Below are 10,683 nucleotides of genomic sequence, written 5' to 3' on the forward strand. Positions count from 1 at the left end.
AATCCAAAAATAAGTAAAGGTAATAGGATGTTTTATAATGAAGTGTTTATGGGGGCTGGGGTAAGACAGGTGAAGGATATAGCGTATGAAGTTGTACCTGGGTTTATGCCAAACGAAGGGGTATATGAGTATGTGGCCGAATATGATGAGGATGTGAGAGGGGAGTTGGTGGATCATGTGTGTGAAAATGTAAAGACTAGCCTGCCCAGTAGCTGGGTAGGTATAATAGAGAAGGAAGCAGGGGGGGGAGGAGGATGTACTTTTCCAGAATTGTTTGTGGACTCTGTGGAGGAAAACAACCGTGTATCGGACCTGACAACTAAAAAGATTTATGAGAGGGTGATTAAAAACATCCTGAAAGTGCCGGCAGCGGAAGCGGTATGGGGCAAGGTTTTCAAAGATATCAAAGTGAGGAATTTGTGGCAAAATCTAAGAATAAAATACAACAGTATCGAGGGCGAACATTTTGATTTTCGATTAAGACATAATAGGATTTTTTCAAATGTGGTAATACATAAAATGAATGGGGACGTTAAAAGAGAGTGTGATGTATGCGATACTGAGGTGGAAACTGTAATGCATATGTTTTTGGAGTGTAGGGATTTGAGGCATTTTTTCGTTAGGTTAAAGGAATTGTTATGTAGAAACTGGGATAGAGGGTATATTGGAAAATTGGAGTGGAGAAAATTGTTTCTGTTTGGGGTATGTGGGAAAAGTTTGCAATGGAATGTGAATCTATTGAATTTTGTGTTGAGTCATGCTAGGCATGCAGTGTGGAGGCGGAGAAATATAGCTCACTTTGAGGAAAGAAAAGTAGATGCTTGGGGTTTATTTGAATCTGCAATGAGAAGAGATGTTTTTTTGATGTTTAAATATTTGAAGAAGGAGGTGTTTGAGAAGGATTTTGTCCGCGGGAGTGGTTTGATTTCTTTAAATAGGGGTGGGGAAATGGAAATGAAAATCTGAGGCCTGCCCTTTATGTATTATGTGATAATGTTTATGTTTTTCTAAATTTGAACCCAAGCCTGGTTGCTTTGACTTGAAGTGAGCATGACAGACTTTATGTATCCTTGTATGTATGTCTGTTTCATTATGATATGTAAATGAATATACTTTGATATTTTTATAATAAAAAGAGAAAAAAAAAAAAAGGCGCTGCGTTCAGGTCGCAGTCTCCTCTGGAGGCGTGGGTTCGAATCCCACTTCTGACATGCATTATACTGCTGCACGTCTGGAGAAGGCCAACTGGTTCCTCCATTGGCTGGACAGGCAGGAGTCTGGACATTATCTCCTCGAAACTGAGATACTGGCCACTGGAAAAAAAATGCTACGAACTATGATCTCCCTTCACGCCACTTTGAAAACATCTGGGTTTTTTAATGAGAAAATGACAGACTTAAGATGTAGTCAGGATGGCCGAGCGGTCTAAGGCGCTTCGTTCAGGTAGCAGTCTCCTCTGGAGGCGTGCGTTCGAATCCCACTTCTGACATGCATTATACTGCTGCACGTCTGGAGAAGGGAAAAACAATGCAACAAACTATGTTCTTCCTTCACGCCACTTTGAAAACATCTGTTTTTTTTTCATGAGAAAATAAATAGCTTGAAAATAAGTCAGGATGGCCGAGCGGTCTGAGGAGCTGCGTTCAGGTCGCAGTCTCCTCTGGAGGCGTGGGTTCGAATCCCACTTCTGACATGCATTATACTGCTGCACGTCTGGAGAAGGCCAACTGGTTCCTCCATTGGCTGGACAGGCAGGAGTCTGGACATTATCTCCTCGAAACTGAGATACTGGCCACTGGAAAAACAATGCTACGAACTATGATCTCCCTTCACGCCACTTTGAAAACATCTCGGTTTTTTTATGAGAAAATGACAGACTTAAGATGTAGTCAGGATGGCCGAGCGGTCTAAGGCGCTGCGTTCAGGTCGCAGTCTCCTCTGGAGGCGTGGGTTCGAATCCCACTTCTGACATGCATTATACTACTGCACGTCTGGAGAAGGGAAAAACAATGCAACAAAATATGTTCTTCCTTCACGCCACTTTGAAAACATCAGTTTTATTTTCATGAGAAAATAAATAGCTTGAAAAGAAGTCAGGATGGCCGAGCGGTCTAAGGCGCTGCGTTCAGGTCGCAGTCTCCTCTGGAGGCGTGGGTTCGAATCCCACTTCTGACATGCATTATACTGCTGCACGTCTGGAGAAGGCCAACTGGTTCCTCCATTGGCTGGACAGGCAGGAGTCTGGACATTATCTCCTCGAAACTGAGATACTGGCCACTGGAAAAACAATGGAACGAACTATGATCTCCCTTCACGCCACTTTGAAAACATCTGGGTGTTTTTATGAGAAAATGACAGACTTAAGATGTAGTCAGGATGGCCGAGCGGTCTAAGGCGCTGCGTTCAGGTCGCAGTCTCCTCTGGAGGCGTGTGTTCGAATCGCACTTCTGACATGCATTATACTGCTGCACGTCTGGAGAAGGGAAAAACAATGGAACGAACTATGATCTCCCTTCACGCCACTTTGAAAACATCTGAGGTTTTTTATGAGAAAATTACAGACTTAAGATGTAGTCAGGATGGCCGAGCGGTCTAAGGCGCTGCGTTCAGGTCGCAGTCTCCTCTGGAGGCGTGGGTTTGAATCCCACTTCTGACATCAATTATACTGCTGCACGTCTGGAGAAGGAAAAAACTATGCAACAAACTATGTTCTTCCTTCACGCCACTTTGAAAACATCTGTTTTTTTTTCATGAGAAAATAAATAGCTTGAAAAGAAGTCAGGATGGCCGAGCGGTCTCAGGCGCTGCGTTCAGGTCGCAGTCTCCTCTGGAGGCGTGGGTTAGAATCCCACTTCTGACATGCATTATACTGCTGCACGTCTGGAGAAGGCCAACTGGTTCCTCCATTGGCTGGACAGGCAGGAGTCTGGACATTATCTCCTCGAAACTGAGATACTGGCCACTGGAAAAACAATGGAACGAACTATGATCTCCCATCACGCCACTTTGAAAACATCTGGGTGTTTTTATGAGAAAATGACAGACTTAAGATGTAGTCAGGATGGCTGAGCGGTCTAAGGCGCTGCGTTCAGGTAGCAGTCTCCTCTGGAGGCGTGCGTTCGAATCCCCCTTCTGACATGCATTATACTGCTGCACGTCTGGAGAAGGCCAACTGGTTCCTCCATTGGCTGGACAGGCAGGAGTCTGGACATTATCTCCTCGAAACTGAGATACTGGCCACTGGAAAAAAAATGCTACGAACTATGATCTCCCTTCACGCCACTTTGAAAACATCTGGGTTTTTTAATGAGAAAATGACAGACTTCAGATGTAGTCAGGATGGCCGAGCGGTCTAAGGCACTTCGTTCAGGTAGCAGTCTCCTCTGGAGGCGTGCGTTCGAATCCCACTTCTGACATGCATTATACTGCTGCACGTCTGGAGAAGGGAAAAACAATGCAACAAACTATGTTCTTCCTTCACGCCACTTTGAAAACATCAGTTTTTTTTTCATGAGAAAATAAATAGCTTGAAAATAAGTCAGGATGGCCGAGCGGTCTGAGGCGCTGCGTTCAGGTCGCAGTCTCCTCTGGAGGCGTGGGTTCGAATCCCACTTCTGACATGCATTATACTGCTGCACGTCTGGAGAAGGCCAACTGGTTCCTCCATTGGCTGGACAGGCAGGAGTCTGGACATTATCTCCTCGAAACTGAGATACTGGCCACTGGAAAAACAATGCTACGAACTATGATCTCCCTTCACGCCACTTTGAAAACATCTCGGTTTTTTTATGAGAAAATGACAGACTTAAGATGTAGTCAGGATGGCCGAGCGGTCTAAGGCGCTGCGTTCAGGTCGCAGTCTCCTCTGGAGGCGTGGGTTCGAATCCCACTTCTGACATGCATTATACTACTGCACGTCTGGAGAAGGGAAAAACAATGCAACAAAATATGTTCTTCCTTCACGCCACTTTGAAAACATCAGTTTTATTTTCATGAGAAAATAAATAGCTTGAAAAGAAGTCAGGATGGCCGAGCGGTCTAAGGCGCTGCGTTCAGGTCGCAGTCTCCTCTGGAGGCGTGGGTTCGAATCCCACTTCTGACATGCATTATACTGCTGCACGTCTGGAGAAGGCCAACTGGTTCCTCCATTGGCTGGACAGGCAGGAGTCTGGACATTATCTCCTCGAAACTGAGATACTGGCCACTGGAAAAACAATGGAACGAACTATGATCTCCCTTCACGCCACTTTGAAAACATCTGGGTGTTTTTATGAGAAAATGACAGACTTAAGATGTAGTCAGGATGGCCGAGCGGTCTAAGGCGCTGCGTTCAGGTCGCAGTCTCCTCTGGAGGCGAGGGTTCGAATCCCACTTCTGACATCAATTATACTGCTGCACGTCTGGAGAAGGAAAAAACTATGCAACAAACTATGTTCTTCCTTCACGCCACTTTGAAAACATCTGTTTTTTTTTCATGAGAAAATAAATAGCTTGAAAAGAAGTCAGGATGGCCGAGCGGTCTAAGGCGCTGCGTTCAGGTCGCAGTCTCCTCTGGAGGCGTGGGTTCGAATCCCACTTCTGACATGCATTATACTGCTGCACGTCTGGAGAAGGCCAACTGGCTCCTCCATTGGCTGGACAGGCAGGAGTCTGGACATTATCTCCTCGAAACTGAGATACTGGCCACTGGAAAAACAATGGAACGAACTATGATCTCCCTTCACGCCACTTTGAAAACATCTGAGTGTTTTTATGAGAAAATGACAGACTTAAGATGTAGTCAGGATGTCCGAGCGGTCTAAGGCGCTGCGTTCAGGTCGCAATCTCCTCTGGAGGCGTTGGTTCGAATCCCACTTCTGACATGCATTATACTGCTGCACGTCTGGAGAAGGGAAAAACAATGGAACGAACTATGATCTCCCTTCACGCCACTTTGAAAACATCTGAGGTTTTTTATGAGAAAATTACAGACTTAAGATGTAGTCAGGATGGCCGAGCAGTCTAAGGCGCTGCGTTCAGGTCGCAGTCTCCTCTGGAGGCGTAGGTTCGAATCCCACTTCTGACATGCATTATACTGCTGCACGTCTGGAGAAGGCCAACTGGTTCCTCCATTGGCTGGACAGGCAGGAGTCTGGACATTATCTCCTCGAAACTGAGATACTGGCCACTCATTCAGGTCGCAGTCTCCTCTGGAGGCGTGGGTTCGAATCCCACTTCTGACATGCATTATACTGCTGCACGTCTGGAGAAGGCCAACTGGTTCCTCCATTGGCTGGACAGGCAGGAGTCTGGACATTATCTCCTCGAAACTGAGATACTGGCCACTGGAAAAACAATGCAACGAACTATGATCTCCCTTCACGCCACTTTGAAAACATCTGGGTGTTTTTATGAGAAAATGACAGACTTAAGATGTAGTCAGGATGGCCGAGCGGTCTAAGGTGCTGCGTTCAGGTCGCAGTCTCCTCTGTAGGCGTGGGTTTGAATCCCACTTCTGACATGCATTATACTGCTGCACGTCTGGAGAAGGGAAAAACAATGGAACGAACTATGATCTCCCTTCACGCCACTTTGAAAACATCTGAGGTTTTTTATGAGAAAATTACAGACTTAAGATGTAGTCAGGATGGCCGAGCGGTCTAAGGCGCTGCGTTCAGGTCGCAGTCTCCTCTAGAGGCGTGGGTTTGAATCCCACTTCTGACATGCATTATACTGCTGCACGTCTGGAGAAGGCCAACTGGTTCCTCCATTGGCTGGACAGGCAGGAGTCTGGACATTATCTCCTCGAAACTGAGATACTGGCCACTGGAAAAACAATGGAACGAACTATGATCTCCCTTCACGCCACTTTGAAAACATCTGGGTGTTTTTATGCGAAAATGACAGACTTAAGATGTAGTCAGGATGGCCGAGTGGTCTAAGGCGCTGGGTTCAGGTCGCAGTCTCCTCTGGAGGCGTGGGTTCGAATCCCACTTCTGACATGCATTATACTGCTGCACGTCTGGAGAAGGGAAAAACAATGCAACAAACTATGTTCTTCCTTCACGCCACTTTGAAAACATATGTTTTTTTTTCATGAGAAAATAAATAGGTTGAAAAGAAGTCAGGATGGCCGAGCGGTCTAAGGCGCTGCGTTCAGGTCGCAGTCTCCTCTGGAGGCGTGGGTTCGAATCCCACTTCTGACATGCATTATACTGCTGCACGTCTGGAGAAGGGAAAAACAATGCAACAAACTATGATCTCCCGTTTTGAAACACGAGCGCGCCTCCGCGGTTTGCGCATGCATGTGGGCACACATGAACACGCACGTGGCTCCACGGCAAGACGTCAATTACGGTCACAGTATAAATGCTTTATTTCAGAAGGGAGAGGCAGAGAAGCGCGCTGACCTCCTTCTCAGGACTTCCATAATAGCATAGCGCTAATGACTCAACGCAGCCGGTTCTTAAAGGGCCCTATGTGCTTTGCGTGAGTTTAGAATTATAGGGCCCTATTATGCACTTCATCAATAAGACGAGGCGGTAGATCTAAACTTAAGACGTGGAGGCGTGGTCAAGGCCACTTTGCTATTATGCGTGCTGTAGTGGGCGCCTAAAACCCGGCGCTAAGCAAAGAAATTAGTCATGGGTGTGTTTTGGGCGTCTTCTCAATCAACCCAATCAGCTTGCCAGGTGCCATTCCCTTTAAGAACCGTCTGCGTTGAGTCATTAGCGCTATGCTATTATGGAAGTCCTGAGAAGGAGGTCAGCGCGCTTCTCTGCCTCTCCCTTCTGAAATAAAGCATTTATACTGTGACCGTAATTGACGTCTTGCCGTGGAGCCACGTGCGTGTTCATGTGTGCCCACATGCATGCGCAAACCGCGGAGGCGCGCTCGTGTTTCAAAACGTGCATGAAGTCTAAACTTAAGAACTTTTCAAACCACTTCTTAGCGATAGGAGCAAAGTCAGATCGCATAATAGCAGGGGCGCCTAGTGCACTTCATTAACATATGAACACTCCCACAATGAGCAATATATGCACGGGAGTTTTACGTCTTATGTGTGGGCGCCTATCGACACCTGCATAATAGCAGTAGCGCGTATGAAGCGCATAATAAGGGTGGGGGTAGGTCTTAACCTGGCGGTGCGTCTTAATTAACACTTAAGATGGCAAGTTAAGAAGTGCATAATAGGGCCCATAAGGTTCTATCTCCGTTTAGCAGTGGTGTGCCGTCAGGGCCAGCAAGGCCTTCTCTGCTGGCCTAAACATCATCAGAATATACATTTAATTTTTTTATATTTTTTCTACAAATATGTATTAAATTATTCCCGTAGTCTATTCTCTTCATTTCATAGCTTTCCTCTTGGTTGCGCTGCTTCCAGACATTTGGAGGGCTGGCCTTTAGCTTTTATCCAATCAATTTCAGCCATAATGTGTTGCCAGGGTACCAAGAAATCTGCCCGCCTGCAGATTCAACAGTGGCGCGAGTACAGATTGTAATTTAAAGTGAGCGAGAAAAGAGCTGTGGCGTACCGTGGTCAGATCTCGAGTTGGCGAGCAAATCCAAGCAAATTCTGGATGGCGGAGCACCTGATCAGCACCTGCACGTCTTTTGATTGGATACAAACTATTGGGAGGCGGAGCTAACACACTGAACTTGATCTCGCTAATTTGTGTAGATGGAAGCTGTTGTTCTACAAGCAGCCACAATGGCTGAAGGAGGAGAAGAGGTAGATTTGGTGGCAGATATTATAACAACAAAGAAGAACCTTCTAAGAAAAGCTATACATAATCAGAAGAGAACGGCCAACCCCGACGTTAGCGACGCTATCCATGTAAAAGGACTTATTGGTGGAACTGATCAACTGTACAACAGAGTCATTGAAGTCTTCTTGAGGAAAGAAAGGAGGATGGATTTTGTGTTCAAATAATCAGTTGTTTTGGTGAGTACAAAGCATTTAATGTTTTCTGCAAGAGATGTAGATATACGGAGCGACCCTGGGGTTCGTAGATAGAGCGTGTGGTGTGGTGCGGTGCACTGGCTCAGCTGTGTGAGTGGAGCTTCAATGCGATCTTTTAACCACTTCCCGGGCTGCTACCATGGAAAACGACACACCCCCGTGACCGTATGAACACGAGGAAGATAACCGGCCTTAAATGGAACCTCGATACGGTTCTCCTATCGAGATCGACAGACCGCAAAGTTCGGGAAATAACTGACGCTTTCGTTTTCATGCAATGAATTGAATACACCCAGACTAGGTGCCGCTATAATAACAATGGCAACGCCCGGTTATACTGCGTTTCTGTCTAAATGTATAGTTTCTAGAGCCACGGCGTGTCATAATGATGGTATTAAGAGGTGGAATAATTCAGGTAGGACATCACTGAAGGCCTAGGTGTGAAATGCACCGCCCGCCACTGCCGTTTAGGGTAGTTCAGAGATATTGAGCGTCAACATTTTTACATTCCATTACGTTTTGTGAGATGGAACCTTTGTATTTTATGAATTACTAACTCAAAATGTCCAAATTTAAAAAATAACACCACACATTAATAAACACCTAATGGATCAGATTATGTAAGAAACTCAATTTTGACTAAAATGGAGATAGAACCTTATAATTCCAACGTCACGATTGTTTTAGCGCCCCTTGTGAGAGGAGGCACGCCAATATAGGACCTCCACCGGACTGCAGTCCTGGCGTGGACGCTACCCTACTCGCAATGACCTACACTTCTCACTCGGTTCGCATGGAATTTCAACCTCCAGGACACCGTCCCTACCTGGGGTCTGGTTACCCCTTAATATCCAGGACTAGAGTGTCCCTTCCTGAGGTCTCGTTACTATCCAGGACTACAGTGTCCCTTCCTGAGGTCTGGTTACCCCTTAATATCCAGGACTACAGTGTCCCTTCCTGAGGTCTGGTTACCCCTTAATATCCCGGACGGTGTCCCTTCCTGAGGTCTGGTTACCCCTTAATATCCAGGACTACAGTGTCCCTTCCTGAGGTCTGGTTACCCCTTAATATCCAGGACTACAGTGTCCCTTCCTGAGGTCTGGTTACCCCTTAATATCCAGGACTACAGTGTCCCTTCCTGAGGTCTGGTTACCCCTTAATATCCAGGACTTAGCTACTGTCCCTTCCTTAGACCTCGGCGGGTCTATTACACGTTAATACAAGATGTGAAAGAAAATACAAATGAGCAGTGGGAAGGTGCAGATAAGCTAGTTGAAGGCTATATTGAAGAAGTGCGTTTTTAGCTTTCTTTTAAAAATATTTAGTGAGCTGGCTTCCCTGATCTCTAAAGGTAATGTGTTCCAAAGCTTTGGGGCATAGTTGGCAAAGGCTAGAAGTCAATGTAATGCAATTTTTTTCATGGCAATATGTGATTGGCCAAATCACTGAAAATGGGTGGGCAAGGGAGGCCTGGTCTCACCATGCATTGAGTCCAGGGCTGAAAGATTGACATTTTGTTCGTCCAATCACATGAAGCCATTTTGAGAATTCGCCAGTCACTTCAGTCAAAGAAACACTCGCCATAGTGGCTACGAGTGTCCTATAAACTTGTCCTTTGCAGGACACGTCTAGAACACCCATGGCTATTATCCCTGAAAATAATAGCTTATTTGGTTTGCTTAAAATGACCTCGGAAGTCGGCGAGATTCTGGCGCGATTTATACATCGAATAGGTAGACAACATTTAGGATTTATTGAACAGTTTTATTTTTAATGTAGTCGATTTCGTTTTATTACAAGTCAATTTAATATTCTTCCATATCAAATTACTGCATTTTTTAACATTCTTTGTTGCTCTGTGAAGAAATACACTAACTCTAACCAAACAGGTCGCAGACCTAATCCAATACTGCCCCCTAGTGGATAACGGTAAACCCTTCACTCAGCACATAGGCTAAGCTCTGCACAATGAATTCCACCATCAGAACTTTCTGATTGTAGCTTACACTCCAAATAGTATGCCTTTGGCCAGCACAAAGACAGATAAGAAGAACAGGGAACATTCCATCGCGAATGAAGCGAGCAAGCGGAAAAAATGTGCCTCCTCAATTCTGGAAGTCACCAGCCTCCACTGATATCAAGTCATAAACAGGAAACAAGGTACAAGAGAAATGCAGGCCAAAGTTAGGGCATTTATTACTCAAATTTGATTTGATGAGACCTTCACAGGTCGGTCAGGAATATCATTGCCTACAGGGAAATGGCACTGTTCTGCCAGCTGACTGCTCCGTTTGTATTGAAGTAGGAGGTTAAACTCTTGCCTGATAGTTTTGGCATCGTTTGTTGGATTTCTAGTTTCCAGGTGCAGTCTGGCTCTTCTCTCCAGTTTCCTGGTCCACCTGATCTACAAGGGTGTTTGGGGAGTACACCTGCCGTGGGGCATCTTGTCATGGAGGTAGTCTTGTGTGGAGGTAGTCGTGGAGTGCACAGGCTGCCTTGGTGATGCACACCACTGTTAGGTTCTAGGGTTAAATGCTATATTCTGATTCAGCCTGGTTGTAAAGCAGGTCATGCTAACCCATCGCTAGTTCAAACAGACCGTAGTAGACTTCAAACAACAAAGAGACCCGGATTCATCATGATTCTTATTTTCTTGCAAGGAGAGTGAATCCCCAGGTCTCAACAAAGAGACCCCGGATTCAAACTGATCTTTTCCTCTCCGAGCCTAGCATTTTATTCTC

Source organism: Nansenia antarctica (assembly GCF_963989245.1).
Source record: "Nansenia antarctica genome assembly, chromosome: 13".
Taxonomy (NCBI): domain Eukaryota; kingdom Metazoa; phylum Chordata; class Actinopteri; order Argentiniformes; family Microstomatidae; genus Nansenia; species Nansenia antarctica.